Below are 22,852 nucleotides of genomic sequence, written 5' to 3' on the forward strand. Positions count from 1 at the left end.
TGTGCATTGTGAGTGCTCTATTCCATCACTACACATAGGTGCATGGAGAAGCTTGATGTTTAGTTATGCCATCTAGAGGAGTGGAGTGATACTATACTCTGCAATCACACTTGTAGCCAACTCTTGTCCATAAGGCTGTCAAGAGGATTTTCCGCTACCTTAGTGGCACTTTACATCTTGGCTTGTTTTATCCCAAGGGGGGATCTGTCCACAAGTGGTTTTTGTTTCATGCTTGGCCGTTAATGTATATCATGGTTGAGTAAGAAGCAACCTACTGTGGCCACTTCGAGTTGTGAGGCTGAGTACATGGCAGTCTTCACAGCTACGGTTGAGTGTGTATGGCTCAGACGCCTTATGGCTGATTTGGGTGTTGGACAGGACATTGCCAACACTATCTACATTGACAGTCAGAGCGCATTGGCAGTTGCGAGGAACCCAGTTTTTCATGCTCGCACAAAGCACATTGAGGTGCATTACCACTATGTCAGGGAGAGGCTCTCAGCAGGAGAGATCAGCTTGGCTTATGTGCCAACACAGAACAACCTTGCAGATCTTTTCACAAAGGCATTGTCTCGTGAGAAGCTTGAAGTTTTCCGCAAAGCTTTGGGCTTACTCCCCTTTGTGGACTGATCGTGTCCTTAGGGCATGGCACTTCCCTTTACTCACGTGCCAGCTCTCGTTCACCGCATCACTCTAGGGGGGATTTGGTAACATATACATGTGGTAGTGATCTGTGTGAACACACTAGGACCGCCGGGGCATTTTTTCCCTCTTTAGGAGGTTTTCTCCCCTGTGCATTGTATATACGCCCATCACTCTAGGGCTATCTATCTTTCCATTGCACACTAAGTAACACACTCTCTATTGTGTGCCTTGAGCTTCCTTCGTCTTCTCCAAGCTGTGTGTGTTTCTCTGCAACCCTAATTCCAACAATATAAAGGTCACCTTAGAACCATTTTTGGATAAAATTTGAATCATTAATTCCGTGTTGTACGAGTCTGAGAGAGAGAGAGAGAGAGAGAGAGAGAGAGAGAGAGAGAGAGAGAGAGAGAGAGAGAGAGAGAGAGAGAGAGAGAGATCTTATTCTCTTTGCTACGCGCATCTCCCTCACCGGATTCACGAAGTGACCACACCATCGTGGTAGCCTCGAGAGCTACGCGCCCACGTCACGCATTCGCATCTTCGAGCTGCTCACGACCGATCTTCCCTCGAGCTTGTTTTGCTTGTAAGTAGCACAAACGGTGTCTGTTTTCAACAATCAAGTACTTTATGGAACGAGGGCGAGGTTAGCTACGCATAGATGTTCATAGACTTAGGTTTCACATACTTTTAGGTTATGACCTGTGAGTCTATCGCACTGTATTCGAGGTAGTTAGGGTTATAATCTGGTGAGATTGGACTTATAGGTAAGTGTATCCTAGTGAGGGGATGGTGCCTAGAAAGTTTGAAGCGATTCTGAGTTCATTTGATGTGTAAACGGTGTTATGAGCGTTTAGGAATAGAGTGGGTTAGGGTTAGAGTGAACAAGGATTAGTGATTGATGCATCATAGAAGTGCGTATGTGTAGGTTGGTCTCAGCCTGACAAGCTAACGAGATTGCCTCCGTGCACCTACGGGTTAGTCGTGTCACCGGATGACAAGTATGTTGTCTATGTCGTGCTTGTGAGCATGAACACGGGAGTAGTTTGCCCCAAAACATTGGCGCCGCTGCCCGGGACAGAAGACCTTAAGTAGGGAGATCTACGTCACTCCTGTGATGGTTAGCTTACTTTAGTTTCGACTAGAGAGAGCTTAAATTTTAAGAGAAGATCCAGGAGAGGATATCTTGAGGTCTAGTGGATAGCCAGGAAGCCTGTGACTTGCCGAGGGTCTACGACTAGTTAGAGTTAGTTAGGTAGGATAAGGTGGAGTTAGGATTTATGGTTTTGAGTTCTAAGTAATGTTGGTGTGTGAATAGTGTAGAGAAACGCTGTAAAAACACAAAACAAACAAAGAGAAGAAACAATGAGGTTGTTTGCTTGGCTTGAAAGCAAAAACCCACAGCATACACTCTTCAAGGGTGTGAATAGTGTAGGCATTTGGATTTATGATCCAGCGCTTGAGAAAACGTTAAAATTACGACAAAAACCAACAAGAAAAAAACAAGGGCAATATTGCCATAGTAAAACACTAAGTGAACCTAAAGAGACCAAAACGAGATATAACCATTAGCTTTAGGTAAACTGATTGTGTCATGATGTACAACTAATATTCACAAGCTTAAGTTGAAGTGTCATCAAATTTGCATCACTTTAAGAGGATTTGAGTTGTGAATTTGCTATCGAAAAGTGAAATTTGTCAAGTGTTTGATGTTGGGGTATAAAGCCCAATGTGGTCGCCCAGGTAAGTGGGCGGGCCGCCAGGTATGTACACATGTTATTTTGTAAAAAACCTAATAAGAACTCACTATGCTCTACACATTATAGTAGAGCGAGTTCACCATATCGTCGTGCTCTTCTTCTCGCACTCTCTATCGCGTCGCACTTCCGCTAGTACTCCTTCAACTGGTATCAGAGCTCAGATCGAGGCTCGGGGCAGCACTGCAGGAGGCTAGACTCACCAGCTGTGATTGGAGTGAAATTCGACAGGCGAAGACACGGCCCCAAATCCTGTGAGTAAGTTCGAAGGGCTTGGTGTTCTCAGAATTTCATTTTGAGGTCATCTCGGCCATCGTTCGGCTTCGACAAAGGTCTGCGCAGGCTATTTTCGACTACGTGGTCTCGACGGGTGCAGATCCGACTCTGCAAATTTGGGGTTTTCGGCCTACGACTGCAGGTGCTGAGGATATCGACACTCCCAGAGTGTTGATTTGTGGCTGTCTACACATCGAAGGACGGCTCACAGTTCTTGGAGGCGTGTCACATACGACACGGGCGCATCTACACACAGACTATAGGCGACATCCACTTGTTCATCAGGTAGCTTGTGTTTGCTGCTTGATATTCCAGATTTCATCCTGACATTGCAGGTACTTCCACATGGGATGTATTGTCAGAGATGATGTATGTCTGTTGAGGGTTTGTTGGCTGTGAGTCACGCAGCAAACAACCGCCGCAGCGGTTACAACATACAGTGGGAAATTTGTGGATGTATGACTTTGTGGGAAGTCTATGTACTGTCAGATTTACTGCAGCCTTTGTTGAGGGTCGAGTGAGGTTTTATTGAGCTGGGGGATTCTCGAATGTTGAGATCCTTTCGGTGATACAGGTCTTGGAGCGATCCCTCGAGCACCCTTAGATACGCAGCTAGGATGTATTGATTGTGAGTTAGACAGTTGGGATTGCATCTTTGCTTTACTGCCGTTGAGGCATTGTCGCAGTCTATGCTTACAGGACAGTGACAGGACAGTCAGAGACAGTACAGGTGTAGGACAGGTTTACCCGCAGCTTACAGTGTCAGAGAGACAATGTTTTTTGAGCTGTTTTTTGGTCTGTTTTTAGTACACCAGAGCCATTTTACAAAGGAGACTCTGCCAAAATTTCTGCAGAATCTGAAGCTTTCTTGGTTCATTTGACAGGTTGATATTGGTTCAGAGGTCAGTTTACAGGGGAAACTCTGCCGAATTTTTCCCAGAAAAGTAAACTACTGTGAAGCGTAGCTATGGCTAGATCACAGGACACTGCTCTTTACAATATCAAGAAGCTGGATGGAACCAATTTCCCATTGTGGAAGAAGCAGATTTGGCACGTGTTGGTACAAAAGAAGCAGATAAAACCTATAAAGCTCAAGGGGATAAAACCAGAAGATATGGATGAAGATGAATGGAGCGAAATGGATGAATTGGCACTTTCTACCATTATGCTGACTTTGGCAGAAAGCGTTTACTTCAATGTAGCAGACGAGATGTCGGCTTATCAAGCATGGTTAAAGCTGAGTGATCTTTATGAGAAGCAGAGTGCAGCTTCACAGCTATACTGGCTTAAGAATCTTGTTGAATTGAAGATGAAAGAAGGGACACCTATGTCCAATCATCTGAATGAATTCAACACAATCTATAGTCAGTTGTCAGCTCAAGGTGTCAAGTTTGATGAACCCGTTAGAGCTATGTTCCTGTTGATCACATTGCCGGAAAGTTGGGACACTTTTCGCACAGCTTTGAGTAATTCTGCACCTCCAGATGGTTTGAACATAGCAGGTGTAGAAGGAAAAATGCTTACTGAAGAAACCAATAGAAAGACAATGGACAAAGGCAAAGGAACAGCCTTAGTTGTCAGGGGAAGGACCAAAGAAAAGTACAAAGGTGGAAAGAGGAATCAGTCTCGTAGCAAGTCCCGCAGTGCTAAAGGCAAGAGTGACATAGAATGCTACCATTGTGGCAAGAAGGGTCACATGAAAAGAGACTGCAGAGAATGGAAAGTAGAAAAAGGCAAAGAGAAAGCTGAAGACCATAGTGAGAAGAACAAGTCCTCAGTGAAGATTCAAGAAATAAATGTGACAAACACTGTTGCAGAGGATGACAGTCTAGTGTCAGGAGACATCTACTTCTTGAAGAATACAATGGACTCAGCTCTTCTTACAGCATCTGATGGAAATGCACTGAGTGACTGGATTATAGACTTAGGGGCATCACTTCATGTGTCTCCAAACAAGGAGTGGTTTACCTCTTATGTGACCACTAAAGATCATGTTCGGCTATGCAATGGGCAGACATGTGAGATCTTAGGTGTTGGAGATGTTCAATTGAAGTTTTAGAATGGCTCTTCTTTCACGCTGAAGAATGTGAGACATGTTCCCGCAATTACAAAGAGCTTGATCAGCACAGGTTTACTTGATGATGCTGGCTACGTCACCACTTTTGGACAGAACTTGTGGAAGATATCCAAGGGTTCTATGACAGTAGCACATGGAGTAAAGTCTGGAGGAATTTACATGATTTATGTATCAAATGTCTCTAAAAATGTAATCAATGTAACCGAGCAGCCGAACGTTTCTTTGTGGCTCAGCCGGTTAGGACATATGTCCAAGAAGGGAATGGAAATCTTGTCTCGTTCTGGTTATTTGCCTGGCTTTTTATTTAATGATTTTGAATTCTGTGAACATTGTATGTATGGTAAGCAAACACAACAGCCACATAAGCATAGAAGCAGTAGAAGAGATACACAGTTGGCACTTGTTCATAGTGATTTGTGTGGACCTATGCCTAACCTATCTCTAGGGGGAGCTTCTTACTTTATGACATTTATAGATGATTACTCAAGGAAAGTATGGGTTTACTTTCTCAAGCACAAGGATAAAGCGTTTAGTGTTTTCAAAACGTTTGTGACACTTGTGGAGAATCAGAGTGGCAAGAAGCTTAAATACTTACGCACTGACAATGGTGGAGAGTATGTTTCAAAGGCCTTTCAGGACTTTTGTGAGTCAAAAGGTATAAAACGTGAAATTACAATCCTCCTCAAAATGGTGTTGCTGAGAGGATGAATAGAACCATACAAGAGAAGGTCAGAACTATGTTGTCTAATGCACAGCTACCAAATGGGTTTTGGGCTGAAGCTGTATCAACAACTGTTCATCTTGTAAATAGATCTCCTAGCAAGGTTTTGCAGAAGGATTCAGTGCCAGAGATGGTATGGTCGGGCAAAATGCCCTCATACAAGAATCTCAGAGTCTGTGGCTGTGAGGCATATACTCACGTTCCAAAGGAATTTAGGAACAAACTTGAGCCAAAGAGTAGAAAGTGCATCCTTCTAGGCTATGGTAATTCTGGTGAGATGGGGTACAGACTTTGGGATCCCGAATCCAAAAAGGTTGTCCGCAGCAATGATGTTCACTTTAATGAATCCAAATATCATTCTAAACCAGAGAGGGTTGAGGAGACTAGAAGAGTTGTCTTCCAAGAAGATGGACCTGCACGTGCAAGACATAATGTCAGGGCTCAAGAGGAGCAAGGACAGGATAGAGTGGAACCACAGGTTGTGGCTGATCCTGAGCCACTTATTGTGCGTAGATCTGGACGTGTCACGCGACCTCCTGATAGGTTTGTTCCATCTATGAACTATGTCATGTTGACTGATTGCAATGAGCCTTCATGTTACAAGGAAGCAGTGCAAATGAAGGACTCCGGGAATTGGCAATTGGCCATGCAGTCAGAGATGACAGCTCTGCATAAAAACTAGACATGGAAGCTAGTTAAATTACCACGGGGCAAAAAGGCTCTACCTTGTAAATGGGTTTACAGGTATAAGATCACTGCTCATGATAGTCAGCCAAAGTACAAAGCAAGGCTTGTTGCCAAGGGCTTTAAGTAAGAACAAGGCATTGACTTTGATGAAGTCTTCTCTCCGGTGGTCAAGATGACTACATTGAGATGCTTTCTTGCATTGTTTGCCATATTAGATTTGGTGTTGCACCAAATGGATGTCAAGACAACGTTCTTGCATGGTGATTTAGATGTGGAAATTTACATGCAGCAGCCAGAAGCGTTTGTTGAGAAAGGTAAGGAAGATTGGGTATGCCAGCTGTTAAAGAGTCTTTATGGCTTAAAACAATCACCGAGGGCATGGTACCATAAATTCCACAAGTTTATGCTTTCTCAAGGCTACAAACGTAGTGAGTTCGATCACTGTCTATATACAAAGAAGGCTAAGGATGGCAGTTGGCTGATCCTTATTTTGTATGTGGATGACATGTTGATTGCTGGCAAGCACTTGGAAGAAATTTCAGCTTTGGAGTCAAAGATGGCAAAATCGTTTGACATGAAAGACATGGGTGAGGCAAGTCATATACTTGGTATGAGCATTGAGAGAGACAGATCAAAGAAGTTGATTTGGTTATCTCAAACAGAGTATATTGACAAGGTTTTGCAACGTTTCAATATGGAGAAGGGAAAGGCATTGAGTGTTCCATTGCCACCATATGTGAAACTTAGCAAAAAAGATTGTCCTATGTCTAAGGAAGAACAGGCTGAAATGGATAAGATTCCATATGCGTCTGTAGTGGGTAGTTTGATGTATGCAATGATTGCTATTCGCCCAGACATTGCATTTGCAGTGGGAGTAGTAAGTCGATACATGTCAAACCCAGGCAAGAAACATTGGGAGGCAGTGAAAGGAATATTGAGATACCTGAAAGCTACAAAGAGTATGCGTATATGCTATGGGAGTCAGGAGCTAAGTGTAAAGGGTTTTACAGACTCAGATTATGCAGGTGACTTAGACAATCGAAGGTCTACGCCAGGGTATGTCTTTACATTGGCTGGTGGAGCAGTATCATGGAGTTCTAGATTACAAGATTGTGTTACTTAGTCTACTACAGAGGCTGAATATGTTGCAGCATCAGAGGCATGCAAAGAATCAATTTGGCTTAATCGACTAGTAACACATTTGGGAATCAAAGAAGAGATGCCTGTGCTATATTGTGATAGTCAAAGTGCTATACAATTGGCTCGCAATCCAGTTTATCACTCAAAGACAAAGCATGTGGATGTGAAGTATCATTTCATCAGGGAAATGCTCGAGGATAAGCAACTTCAGCTTGTCAAAGTTCACACCACAGAAAATCCTGCTGATCTACTTACAAAAGGACTTCCCTCAGAGAGCTTTGCGCATTTTTGCAAGCAGTTAGGTGTAGGGTAGTACATCACTTCTCTACATCTCTTGTATATTAGCTTGTATAGTAGCTTCTCTCACACTTAAAGTACCACATTGGACTTTAAGTGGGAGGTTGTTGGGGTATAAAGCCCAATGTGGTCGCCCAGATAAGTGGGCGGGCCGCCAGGTATGTACACATGTTCTTTTGTAAAAAACCTAATAAGAACTCACTATGCTCTACACATTACAGTAGAGCGAGTTCACCATATCGTCGTGCTCTTCTTCTCGCACTCTCTCTCGCGTCGCACTTCCACTCGTACTCCTTCATTTGAGTCAAAGCTCAAAAGGAGTCCAAATTGAATAAAATTTGAGGGATAGACTTCTAAGGGCACAAGAAACCAAACTGTCCAAGAACAGTAAAAAAATCACATCCCAGTTGCCCTCTGCTGAGTCTATCGCGATAGACTACTACTTGGGGATAGACTCACATTCAGGTAAAACCCCTAAATCACTGACTCAACACATCAAAATAAGAGTGCTCACAAAATTTGAGGACATTTGAACACCTGTTTGAGCACCAAACGCCAAGTCTGTCGTTAGAATATGAGTTCAGAGATATATTGGCAAAAAGGCCCTGACCTATTGTCCAAACACTGCACAAATTTGTGGATACACCATACAGAGGGTGGGGATTTCAGCTGTGGAGAGAACTTTGGAAAAAGACCCAGTCTGAGGAATCTGTTAGTCTATCACGATAGACTAAGGAAGTTGGGCTGTAGACCTTATTTTGCAAAACCCTCCTAGGGTTAGCTTAAACAGGACCTAAAGAGCTCACATACCAAGTTTCAAGGTGTTTGGATCACTAGAAGTGAGTCTAAGGTCCAGATAAAGATTCAGAGTTTGACAAAATCACTAGGTTTGGCCTAAAACACAAACCAAGAGTCCATATTGTATGAAATTCAAGGGCTAGACTCTAGAGAGTAAGGGGAACCCAAAGGTGAAGTCACAATTTTAAATTGACTTATACGGAGGAATCTGTCACTCTCTCACGATAGACTCAGAAAGGGGTGATTCAGACATTTTTTGCAAATTGTGACTAGACAGCTAGGACATACTCTTCACATAGATCCCAACCATCATTTCACATTTGAAATTGGACCACCAGAAGACCCTGAAACACCTATTAGGGAGAAAAACACAAATTTGCTAAGAATGACCAGTTGTCATAAAAAAGTGATTGTTGTACATAATTGAAAGATTTTTTCCTGGTTCAAGGAAAACCCTTGTGAACAGACTAACCATACTTGTGTAGATCCCAGAAGGAGATCATCACAGAGCTGCACAGGCAAGAGAAGTCCAGGTAAGCTTTAAGTTTGTGTAGATCCCAGAAGGAGATCATCACAGAGCTGCACAGGCAAGAGAAGTCCAGGTAAGCTTTAAGTTTGTGTAGATCCCAGAAGGAGATCATCACAGAGCTGCACAGGCAAGAGAAGTCCAGGTAAGCTTTAAGTTTGCAATACAGCTTGGAGTCTTATGCATTTAAGGTAGGAGCCTTTTTTAAGTCAGGAACTAAAAGTGTCAAAAGTCAAGTAAGCACCACGTCCACTGAGGAGAGTGTAACTCAGACAAGGCTAGATCCATTAGCAACGATCATTGAGGAGGGTAGTGATACTGACACTTCATCAGATAAGTCCTTCTTCATGATGGGGAGTCAATAGCCAAGAGGTTTCTCCGGTGGAGGACCAATGCTAGGAGGAAGTACCTCCTAGAACCCTTTGAATGATGCCAAGTTCACTATAATATTCTTAGAAGGAACAAACTCTAGGGGGGCCCTAGTTTATTATGACTATCGGGGGCGCAAGTGTATTTGTATAGAAGAAAGACTGTCTCAGAGACTAGAGATAATTCAAGTCTATGATGATAGAGACAGATTCCGAGATGAAAAGGGGAACCATTGTCTGATAGTTAGCAACCCTGAGGACTACAACAAATATGGAGATAATGTGGTAAAAAGAAAAATGGTCCAAAAAACTCAAGAACCGCCTCCAAAAATTGATCGACCTGGAGCTCTTTTTATGTATGATAAAAAAACAACCAGGGTCTCTATCTATAATGAGAATGTAGGAATTTACAAGCATGAGAGCGAGGGAGTAGTCTCTTATTTTCGATGCAAAGAACCCTACCCAAATGAATTAAGCAAAGACAATGTTCTTTACTTATTCTCTTATGAAATCGCTATGGGGAAGGATATCATTTTTGTTGACAGGTATGGGCGAGAATACAAACGCATCCTCCCAGAGGAGGTAGAAAAGGCAACATGTCCAGAAACATCAACATATGCCCCCGAGGAAGTACCAAGGTCCACCTATACCCCTAGCAAGTCAACAAATCCATTTTCAGAAGAGTACGATGCAACATCACATTCTAACCGACAACATACGTTCAACTACCAGAACCAACAAGTAACCCAACCATCATTGCAGCCATGGATTCAACAAAGTGCAACATTAGAACAAAATCAAAACAGAGATGGTTATCCAGCTGCAAGAGGGCTAAGAGATTTACAAGAACCACCACTCTATTCACAATATCAAGGTGAGAGTAAGCCAAAAACTCAAGAGTTGGCACATCCTAGAAGACAACCCATAGAACGAGTTCGAAGAGATGAACCACCTCTTACAAAAACCATCAAAAATTATGGTTTAGGGGCACCTCTGGGAGAGGAACCCTCCCACTACCGAAGGCCAGAGGAGGTATATCGAGTAAGACGAGGAGAACCAATGATGAGATTTGTAGACCATCGTAGAATTAGACCTTCTCAGGTGCAAAAATGGGTAAACAAGAAATACACGGGAAACAGAGACCCTAGGGATCATCTAGTAGCCTTTGTGCACGTAATTAGAATTGAAGAAGTGTTGGACTTCTCTACTCAATTTGTAGGGTTTGGGCTTACTCTAGAGGAGGATGCCGCTGCTTGGTTTGACTCTGTGGAGCGTAGAGATTTCGACTCTATGGAGGAGGTTTTTGACAAATTTATAGAGGAATTCTCACAAAGGCGGATAGCTCATAATACAACCTCACAAATCCATAAGTTCAAACAGAAAGAAGGGGAATCTGTGCGAAAGGCAGCCCTACGACTAAAAAGATATGTGAAGTTCTGCCCTGTGGAAGAACTGCCAACTCAATCCAGATTTATGCTTATATTTATTCAAGGACTAAGGAATGCAGATCTCCAGAAGGACTTACATATGAAGAGGAGCACGACGTTAAATGAGTTAACTAAGGAAGCTCTTTACCTTGTAAACAATTGTGCGGTCTACAAGGAGGGTGAATTCAAGGATCTTGATGACGATTCATCCTCACAACAAAGTGGAAGCAAGTCCGCTAAGACAACACCGAAAGGAGAAGTAGCTATAAGCCGGGAGCAGCTTGTAGAGGAAGTGCTAAAAAAAATTAATATGTATGCCAAGCCTCAGGCTAAGCAGCCAAAATGGTGTGCTATTGAACAAAAATGGACAAACCATGTGACGGAGGAATGTTATTATAACAAGGGATATGTGAGAGAGTGACCATATGCTCCCAGAGTTGAGGCAGCATCTCCTCAACTTCCACTGATGCCTAGGTATCAAGCAGGAAACCTACCCGGACCTGTAAGTGTTGAAAGACCACAACCAGTATTGGGGCAACAACCACCCCTACCAGGAGTAAGATCAATATGCATAAGATACACACCAACGGTAAACGAACCAGAAGAGAAGGCTTTGGTACCTATGCATGCATATTATGATGATTCCAATGGATATGCAGCAAATCCTATCTATTATCCATCGGAAGAACCACCAACGCCAGAACCTTGGAGCATGGTTGGAAGTACAGGACCACCAATAGCTGCACATGTAGCAGGAGAAGGAAGATACAGCTTGGATGAACGAACACTGTTGTTCATAGCCAACAGAGGCATGGGCGGGCAGAGGTATGCATACCAACAAAGAGGAGCTCAAGGAGCACCTCAACAGCCTAAGGGACCCTGCTACAAGTGTGGTGGAGACCATTGGCTAAGAGACTGTCCTCATGATGAAATCATTAGAGTCAACGCATATTGCACCGAGTGTGGAATTAATCACTTGATTACTGATTGCCCTAAGAACCCGAGAAAAGGAGCAAAAAAATCATTAAACATGGTAAATTCCATACCATCACCAGTGGGGTCATAAAACGAAACTACGGTTCCTGTTAAAAGGTCTTGACGAGGGCCCAAACAAGGAAATATGACAATCAACCCAAGAGTAATGATGGAAATCAAGAGGAAATCAAGACTTACAAGTCTAGCGTCAATCGTCATAATCCTTGGAAAGAACGAAGAGCAAAAATGAAAGCTAGACGTGAACAAAAACAGAAGGCTGTAGAAGCTGAGCTAACAATGGCTCGAGAGCAACTTAAACAGCAGAGAGAGTTCGACTCTCTAAAATTGACGAAGGGACCTAGGAGTGCAAGCTCAAGAGGGTCTGTATTGGTAGATAAGGTCAATGAACCCTTGGATGCAATCTTGCAAGCTTATGAAGCAAGATTGAAAAACAGACAGATTCTAGAGCAAAGGTGGATGACATATCCATATCCAGAGATAGAAAAACAGAGACTAGAGATGTGCAAGCAGTTGATTGAAACTACACAAGCCTTACTAGAGCCTCCACCTGTGGAAGTGAGGGATAGAATAATCAAACCACCAAACAATGAAACACCTATCAAAACTGAACAAAGGGTACTTGACAAGATAGAAAACGTTAAATCCTTGCCTGATGTAGAGGATGCAAGAATCGTGCCTAATAGCACTGATGAATCACTGAAAGATTTTCCACCATATACACCCATTGTGGAAGAAAATTGGCCTGAAGAGCTATGGGAAACGGTGAGAAAAGCTCAAGAAAAATATGACACAAAAACAGTCGAGTCAACGCCTTTCTCGGAGTTGAACTTAAATATATCACCATGGTATTTAGACGCTAAATCATTTCAAGGGGATGATGGTTCCGTTGCATCAGAAGATAGCAGACCAGCACCACTCGAATGTTTGCCACCATACATGGGAGACTACGAGGCAAGGTCGGAAATTTGAAGGGTACCTTCTCAAAGAATAGGAGGGTCAAATCAATTGGACACTAAAATTTTGACAGACTTGTGTCTACTCCGGTCAAGTGTACAATCACATTGGCAGAATTGTTAAAAATTAGGCCAAGCATGTGGACGGAAGTGGGTAAATGTCTAGAAAAATTTGGTATAAGGACGCCTCTTAAGTTCTTCGAAAGTGAGCTTAATGACACAGAACCGAAGAGAGTCAACACTAGACCACTGCCTCTCAACAAGGTTGGAGAGTATTGTGAGGGTGAAGACAGCAACACTACTCTACCAGTCAAGTATAACGACTTAGAGACTAAGGCCATACTTGATAGTGGAGCTGGCATTGCCATTGCTACCAAATTGCTATGGGAAAAATGGGGAAAATCGGCAATACGAACAACTAGAATGAAATTGCAACTAGCGGATGGGCACGTAGAAAGACCTATAGGATTGCTTGAGGCAATTGTGGTATCTTCATGTGGCATAGAGTATGAACATACATTTGCCATAGTAGATTTCATCAAGAAAAACAATTATGAAATTATCCTTGGTAGGCCGTTCATGAGGCAACTCAAGATGGTGCAAGACTGGGGGTATGATTATTTGTATCTAAGACATGCTAAAACCACTACACGTGTAAATATGAGGAATCATAGCTACCATGATTTCACGAGAACACCTGTGGAAGATTTCGACTCAGCCACCATTAGTGGATCAGAAGTCCCAGCGTGGTTCTATAAGAAAAAGGAGATATGGATGTGCGGAGCATCTCAATGTAGTGAATTCAACCACAATCAAAGGACACTAGAGAGGGTATTGGAAGACGATGCATTATATACGAGAGCCCTTCCCTGAAGAGAAGCTTGAACCCCTAGAATGGTCTCAAATTTTGGCTACTTTGGATGTGTGCGTCAATGAAGTCACTCCCACAAAATTTGTGACGAGAATGGCTACGATATCGTACCATACTACATGTTGAGAAAAATTGTGGAGGAAGACGAGAATGAAGGAGACACCGAGAATGCAAGAGTCAATCAAATGGAAAGGAAACTTGATATTAAGATAGTGGGTTATGTGGACATCCCCACTAAAAACATCGAGCAAGATGGATAAGAAGTTTATGATTCTTCTGATCGATGTGAGAACGAAGATAATGCGGATGACGAGGAGTCGAAAAATACGAAAGAAGACGACCATCAGGATCAAGACGATGACGTCTTTTACAACTTCCCGAACCAAAGTGTGAGACACCAAAAAAGATACAAGAGTAGGCGACACCATAAAAGTCTACCAACTAGGTTTAGACCTATGCCTGAGTTCAGGAGTAAGACACATTTCCTTATGAACATTCATGCTGTTGATTGTGCTAAGGATAAAGTGTCAGGAAGGTTTCTTAAGATTGTTGAAGACCTAGGTTTCAAGCCAAGACTGTTGCAATTTAAGAAAACCAGCAAGGCAAAAAAGAGAGTTGTGAAGGAAATATTGGATGTCTTTGGAGATCCAATTGTAACAAAAGTTGAGTGGAAAAAGAAATACAGTGATTTGAAACAAAAGCTGAAAAATGTATGGACAACTGAGATGGAAAGTAGCGATGGATCGAACGCTAGTGATGGGAGTGAAGAGATAGATGTACCTCCTCACTATTGTAAGTACACCATTCAAGAGAGAAAATTGGTGATCCAGCAACCGATGCGAGAGCCTAAACCCAATGAGTCCTATGATGGACCAGAGAACGCCAAGAAAATAGACCTAGTAGAGCTGGGAGAAAGTCCTCAACCTGCATACATTGCCACTGATCTAAGCCAGGAAGAAGAGGACTTACTAATCAAAAAGTTTAAAGAATTTTGTGATGTATTTGCTTGGTCATACAATGATCTGAAGGGGGTGGATCCTAACATTTGTGAACATTCGATCCCTCTGAAGTCGGATGCAAAGCCAAGCAAACAGCACCCGTACACGTACAATGAGACATTCGCCAAAAGGATCAAGGACGAGATAGACAAACTTATGGATGCTGAATTTATTTATGAAATAGAGCACACTGACTGGGTGTTGCCAATCGTGGTGGTACCTAAGAAAAACGGGAAATTACAGGTGTGTGTGAATCTCAAGAAGGTAAATGCAGCAACAATAAGGGACAACTATCCTCTTCCTATCACGGAACACGTCCTAGAACGAGTAGCAGGCAAACAGGCCTATAGCTTTATGGACAGATTCTCTGGTTATAACCAATTGGGGGTTAAACTAGAAGATTAGTACAAAACAGCGTTTGCAACTGAATGGGGCATATATGCGTTTAGGATAATGCCATTTGGCTTGAACAATGCTCCAGCCACATTTCAAAGATTAATGACACATGCTTTCAGAGAATACTTTTTGGATATTTACATGGATGACTTGTGTGTCTATTCTCTATTGAGAGAAGACCATATAGATCATCTTAGAAAGGTATTCGAAAAATGCAGAACGTATAGGATTTGTCTCAACCCAGAAAAATGTGTATTCATGGTACGACAAGGAAAGATCCTAGGCCACATAGTATCGGCTAATGGAATTACCACTGGTGAAGACAAGGTTAAGGTGATCATAGAATTTCCAAGACCAAACACTCTACGAGAGGTACAATCATTTATGGGACATTGTGGATACTACCGACGTTTTATCTACATGTATGCTGTAATAGCAAAACCCTTGTATAGTTTGATCAAGATCTTCATATGGACCGATGAATGTGAGGAGTACTCATTCAAGAAATTAAAAGATGCACTGGTATCATCACCAATTCTAAAAGCACTGGATTGGTCAAAGATTTTCCATGTACATGAAGATGCTTCGACATTTGCAATATGCTGTATATTAGCACAACCAAGAGAGGGTAATACAGATTTTCCCATCAGTTATGCTAGTAGACAACTCAACAGCGCAGAGAAGAATTATACCACCACTGAAAGAGAAGGATTAGGTATGATATACGCGGTAAAGAAATTTCGGTATTATTTGCTTGCGAACAAATTCACATTTTTTGTGGATCATCAGGCACTTTTATACTTAGTAAACAAACCATGTAACACATGACGAATTGTAAGATGGTTCATTGTGTTGCTGGAGTTTGTTTTTACGGTAGTAGTAAAGAAAGGAAAAACTCATCAAAGAGAAGACCACCTTTCTCGATTACTAAATGGCGAAAAGGATACTGGTGTAGATGATGATCTCCCAGACGCATACCTATTTAATATAGAGATGGTACCAAAGTGGTCAGAGCAGATTATTTCATTGTTGACATATGGAATGAATCTTGACGAAAGAGACACGGTGGAAGATGTTAGACAAGTACAAAATTACACTATGCTTGCGAGAAAAATGTATCATCATGGTAACAATGGGATTCTAAGGTTATGTATAGGCCCAGAGGAGTATGATGCGTATCTAGAGGAGGCACATACACAGACAGGGGGTTTTCATCGAGGAAATCAAATAACATATGAACGATTACGAAGACTTGGAGTGTATTGGACTAGAATGGCAGGTGATGTAGCTAATTACATAAAGAAATGCAACTTTTGCACAGCCAATACCACTGTGGATTATGCCACATTATACCAAGTGACGATAGCACCCGCATGGAGTCATGCTATTGTGGAATATTTGACTAATAGGGAGTTTCCAGGAGATTGGTCTAAATCCAGACAAAAGGCTTTACAAATTGAAGCGATAGGTATACCATCATTAGTGACCAATTGTATAAAAGAGGGACCGATGACCAGTTGAGCATAGTTCCTCATGAAAATGACTACTTTCCATTATTGGAGCAAGCCCATGCGGGCATAACAAGAGGGCATTTTTCAGCAGAGAGAATCATAAAAATCATTATGATTGCAGGCATATGGTGGCCGACCATGATTCAAGATGCAACAGAATTCGTGAAAAGGTGTTGACAAACGCAAAGCGGACCCCGAACCCCGACGGCCTCTAAAACGCCGGGGGCCGAATGGCTCGCCTCGAGTCTTCCACGGTAAAGTGAACAGGGGGCACCACATAGCTTTGAGCGGCTAGGATGCAAAGCCCATGATGATATGAACACCGCAAGCCTACACACCGAGAGAGAGAGAGAGAGAGAGAGAGAGAGAACACTCGCAATTGATGAAAACAACCTCGGGGGTGTGAGGGTGAGTTATTTCTGCAATATTTTCAAGGTGGCATGCCGTGGTGGTAGAGAGGTAGGGGGAAACGAGATGGTGCAACCTACTTGGTGCGTTCTCTAGGGCGACTCAATGACTGTGAATACTCATTGCCAAGAGCGTGCATACGTGTGTGCATCGACCATTGGAGTCGAGAGATGGGTGTGGTTCCCTTCGCATGGTGCAATTCCAAGGCAAACCCAACACACAAGACCCCCTCCCCGTGATGGTGATGGTGTCAATCCCTCCTACTACACTCTACCCAATGCTTGGTTCCACATAAGTTGCCCCCCCCCCGATAGTGACCTCTCAGTGCCAATTTATAGGTGTTGGCTGCTTCGATTATGGTAATCCTAGTGTGGTTAGGGTAATCTTAATCGGGGAGACAAAGCAAGTGGTGGGCTTGGTGTGGTTGACCCTTGCTTTGTTTTGGGGAAGGTTATTAAAAGATGGGAATCTCTAGGTGGGCCTTTGTGACCATCACCTAGAGGGAGGATATTTACAAAATGGAAATTTACAATGGCTCGGGTGAAAAACTGAAGATAATGGTAAAATAACCTAAAAATTACTGGGATGGCGTCGTGGTTGCGTGTTGTCGGTGAATGGCGTCCTATCGGTGCGTCGATGTCGAGCGTACTTCTTTTCGGAGTCGGCTCGGGCATGCCTTTGGCGCATTTTCTGTTTTTGTTGTTGGCGGCGCGTGCTTTGGATCGTCTTCTTCTTTTGTTTATGTCGATGGTGTTTTGCTTGTTCTTCTTCTTTTGTATTTTGTCGGTGCGTGCGTATATGCGTGTCGTGTGTATGTGTGTGAGTGTGGGAGCATATATGTGTATTTGTGGGTGAGTGCGTATATGTATATGTGCGTGCGCATGTGTGCGTGGGAACAAGGGAAGAGGGGGTACTATATAAATATATAATGTTTATATATATATATTTTATTTTTTTTCTTCTCTGATGCCGGCGGCTTGTTCTACTGCACATGGCGGAAGGAGAGGGGGGGGGGGGGGGGGGGGGGGGGGGTAGGATAGGGGGGTGTGTATGTATGGTGTGTGTGTGTTTTTCATGCTGCTGCCGCGAGGCCGTGTGTGTGTGTGTCGGTTGCGGACTGCGCGCGAGGAGAGAGGGCGTGTGTGTGTGGGATGCAACGTGGCGCACAACACATGGGAAGAGAGAGGGAGAGAGGGGGGGGTGTGTGTTGTGGGGTGTGTGTGTGTGTGTGTGTGTGTGTGTGTGTGTGTGTGAGGGAGTGTGTGTGTGTGTTGTGTGTGGTGCAGCGCTACCCGCATGGGAGAGAGAGCAAGCTTTGGCGTGCTGTGGCGGCATCCGGATGAGAGAGAGAGAGCCTTTGGCGCTGCCGTGAGAGGGAGAGTGAGGGAGAGGGGGAGGGGAGAGGGGTGAGGGGATAAGAGATAGAGAGAGTGTGTGAGGGAGAGTGAGGGGAGAGGGGGTATGGCGGGGCATGGGTTTGTGTGGGTGAGAGGGAGAGGGGGGGGGGGGGGGGGGGGGGGGGTGTGTTGTCTTGCATGGGGCTTGAGGACGAAGGGGGGGAATAAGTCAATGGGGGGGGTGCAAGGGAATATATCCGCGGGCCGGGGGGGGGAATGAGGCCGAGGGAGGGTGTGAATGAGCCGAAGGAGAGTAAGGCGAGCGGGTGGGGAAGAGAGAGGAGGGAATATTGGCGGGCCAAAGAGGGGGGGGGGGGGGGGTTCTCACGTGGCTCACACCAAGGGAGCACAAGAGAGGGGTTGGGGTTACTTTTCTGAATTTCTGCCTGGTCGGGGAGGGTAAATCGGGGGGAGAGAGATATTAGGAAAAGGGGGTATGTAAGGAAAAATGGGGGGGGAGAGAGTGCGAGGGTTTTATCCGATGCCCGTAGGGCGGGAGGGGGGAAGAATAAGTTATGGTGGGGGGGGGGGGGGGGGGTGAAATGAGTTTTTTTTTAAAATTTTATTTTATATTCTTTGATTTCCGAAAGTCAGCTATCATTAGCCCTCTCTCTTTTGGCTAGAGGCATTCATGCTTCTAGCCCTTCTTCAGTTTCTTCAGCTGTAGAGTTAGAGGATTCTCCCTCTTCTGGAATGTCTAGCACGAATTCTGGGTCAAACCTAAGGAAATACCTCTTCAGTCTCCATCCATTGACTCTAGTCTTGTGAATTCTCCCATCTGCTTCCATCAGCTTATAGCTGCCGTTGTCGTAGCGCTTCTTGATGATGAATGGCCCTTCCCATCTGGGTTGAAATTTCTTAGTATCAAACCTGTTGTCATATCGCAATACTAGCATGCATTTTTCCACTCCTTTCTCTTTAAGCCCTTGATTGAAAGTGAGTCGGCGTCGTTCTGCCTGTGCTGCATAGTGATTGATTGCTTCTTCCCTATCCAGTTGTAGTCTTTCTAGATCCAGGATGTGGTTTCTAAGGTTTACGATTGGACGGTGGGTGTGGCTGGCCAAGACTCGTAAGCTGGCTATTTGTATCTCAATGGGTAGAATTGCTTCCTTCCCATAAACTAGATGGAAAGGGGTGAAACCTAGTGATGTTCGGAACGTTGTTCTGTAGGCCCAAAGAGCTGCCATGAGATATTTATCCCAATCTCCTGTATGGTTGTTCACCTGTTTTGTGATGATCTTGCAAATCATTCCATTTACCTTCTCTACCAGACCATTGCATTGTGGATAGTATGGTGTGGAATGCCGACGTGTGATGCCTAACTTCTTCATCAATTCTCCTACCACATCACCTCTGAATCCTGGTCCTCTATCTGATATTATTTCAAGAGGAGTGCCAAAACGGCAAACGATATGCTAGAAAATGAACTTTGCCACCTCTTGGGTTGTAATGTGGGTGGTGGCCGTCGCTTCTGCCCATCGTGTCATGTAGTCTACACCCACTATGATGTACAGTTTACTTGATTGGGCCCTTGGTAAGGGACCAATTGCATCTATTCCCCATTTCTCAAACGGACCATATGAAATGATAGGGGTTTGTGGCTTGTAGGTTAGCGTACGATCACTGGCCACTTGACAAGCCTTACATGTTTTACACCAATGGTGCACATCTCTGTTCAAAATAGGCCAAAAGTATCCTGCTTGTAGAATCTTCCTACTGGTGATATCTAGAGCAAAATGACCACCGCAGACGCCGTCATGGCAGCTTGAAATTACCTTTGTGATTTCACTGGAGGTTGGCACCCGCCTGAGAATTTGATCCTTGCCCTTACAATACAAGTGGTCGTCTATAAGGCGGTACCTAGTAGCCTTCCTTACCAACCATTGTTTTTGGCCTTTAGTGTGTCCTGTTGGACATTCCCCTGTATTCAAAAAGCTGATGATATCAAGCATAGCGTCACTGCCTTGGAAGAGAGGTAGCTTTAATTTGATTGCTCCTATGGGAACATCTTGTATTCTTTCTTTAGCTAGTGCATCTGCCTCTTGATTTTCTGCTCTGGGAATATGGAAGAGTTTTACTGCTCCAAACTTCTTCAGAAGGTCCTTAACATGGCGAAGTTGACCAAGTAAAACCTGATTTTTGCACTCCCAGGTGCCATTTATCTGCCTTATCAAAAGCAAAGCGTCGCCAAACACATTCAAGCGTTGAATTTTTTGTGAAATACATTGTTCCAGCCCAAGGATTAGGGCTGCATATTCTGCCTCATTGTTAGAGTGGGAGTGTAATAACTGCCCCATGGAGAATACTCTTTCTTGCTGTTCATTGAAGATGACCATGCTTGCTGCAAACTGATCCATTGTTCTCTTGTATGCTCCGTCAAAGAAAAGAGAGTGAGCTCTCTCTAGCTTAGGGCTCTCTTTATCTGGTATTCCTTCCTTTGCTTCCGTGTTGACCTTCAGCTTCTTCTCGAAGTGGCGATGAGTGAGAATTCCTGTTAGACTAGCCCTGGTGGAGTTTTCTACTTGCATGGTGTAATCAAACTCTTGTAGTCTAATTAACCACTTTGAGATCCTAGATGAGACATCCATGTGTCACATTACATAAGGGAAAACCTCTTCCATTGTCAGGATTACAAATGGTCTAGGCAAGAGATAGGAGCGGAATTTCATGGTAGCAAAACATTAGTGCCAGAACCATGTGTTCTACTTCGGTGAATCCCTTTTCTGATGGGGTCATGACTCGACTAGAGAAGTAAATAGGGCGCATGAAAGAAGTTTTGGGATCCTTTTGCATTAGCACTGCTCCCATAGTATCATTTCCCACACTAGGGTTTACATAGAATGGCTCGTCCCACTTAGGAGGTGAAATAGTGGGAAGCTTAGATAGGACTTGCTTTACCTCAGTGAACTGCTGCTCATTCTCTTCACTCCATGAGAAAACATCCCTTTGGGTGAGTTGTTGTAGGGGAAGGACTACTTGAGATAGCAGGTGAATGAACCTGCTTAAATATATTCCTTCTGAAGGAAAGAAACCAACTGCTTGGCGGTGGTGGGAGATGATAAAGACATCAGAGCCTGAATTTTGCTAGGGTCAGCCTCGATTCCTTTCGCTGAAATTACATGACCAAGGAGAGTGACCTTGCTCTCACCAATGTGACACTTGTCCACGTTGAGTTGGCCACCCAGGGTTTGTAGCGTGGTTAAGCCATCATAGACTCTGCTTAGATGAAGGGATTGTGAGCTATAGATGCAAAAATCATCTATGAAAACCCGTATTGATGTTCCAAAGTAGGGTTGGAAAACAAATGTCACATAGCGTTGAAATGTGGCTGGGGCGTTGGTGAGGCCAAATGGCATCACTCTGTAAGCAAAACATCCCCAAGGTGTGATGAAGGTTGTCTTCTTCTGATCCTCCTCCGCAATGCTAATCTGGAAGTATCCTGAGCAGCCATCACATACTGTGTAGCGTTCGTGATCTACCACTTCATTGAGTATTTCATCCTGCAATGGGAGGGGAAAATGGTTCCTCTTTGTGGGTGCATTGAGCGGTTTATAATCCACACGAACTCTCCATTTACCATTTTTTTTTGGTGTGACTACTACTGGGGAGACCCATTCTGAGTCTTCGACAGGGTAGATGAAACCTGCTTGTAGCAAACTCCTTACTTCTTTAAGCAATTCCTCTTGTTGGATTACTCCAAGTCTCCTGAGCTTTTGTACTACAGGTTTACTGCCTTCCTTGAGCTTTATGTGGTGTTGCACTACTGTAATTCTTGTGATCTTATCATAGCCATCAATGAACAAACTAGTGAAGTTGCCTAACATGGAGACATACTCCTTCCTTTCTTCATTAGTTAACTCATTTGAGAGCATTTTTTGTAGCTTACCTGCATCCTCCAATGACTGCTTACCTGATGGTCCCTCTTGGTTTGCTGAGGTTGCTTCAGATTGTGTTAATCTGTTTGGGTCTTTAAGAATGACTCCCATTACTTCGATGCTACTGTCACTCCCATCGGTGGTGGTTGTGTCTTCTCTTGAGGTAGACGAGGAGTCGCTGTTGGAATCTTCTTCTGAAGTCTTCAAGATCATATTGCGCTGCTTTCCAGTCCTCATGTCGTAGAATATGGACTTCCCTTTAGCATCCTTCATCTGGATCATCCCGGTGCTCCAGTCTTGTTTAGCTTCCATGGCCATAAGCCAAGGCCTTCCAAGAATGATGGGGTAGCCCTCCCCTTTGTGTGGCATGACGAAGATGTCTACCTCCACTTCCGTATTGAATGCTTTCACTTTGACTGCATTTACAATGCCTACGCATTTTACTCTTACATTGTTTGCCATCTTGGCTCGGCAGGGTGCCGGCCTACTTACCTCTAGACCTAGATGGTGCATCATCTTTTCACTGATGACGCATATTTGCACGCCACCATCTATGTAGACGTTTGAAATCAGCTGCCCTTTGATGTGAGCGTCCATGGTTGGCAAGATGTCATTGAGATCCCTCCCAGAGATAGCCCCAGCTATCCGTGGTTTTGATTTCCTGGTACTTACCATTTTCGTCCATTGCCTCCTCATTCTGGGTGCAAGGTGGAGTAATTGGGGCCAAGTTATCT

The sequence above is a fragment of the Adiantum capillus-veneris genome, chromosome 28 (assembly GCF_014529385.1).
Source record: "Adiantum capillus-veneris isolate H3 chromosome 28, ASM1452938v2, whole genome shotgun sequence".
NCBI lineage: Eukaryota > Viridiplantae > Streptophyta > Polypodiopsida > Polypodiales > Pteridaceae > Adiantum > Adiantum capillus-veneris.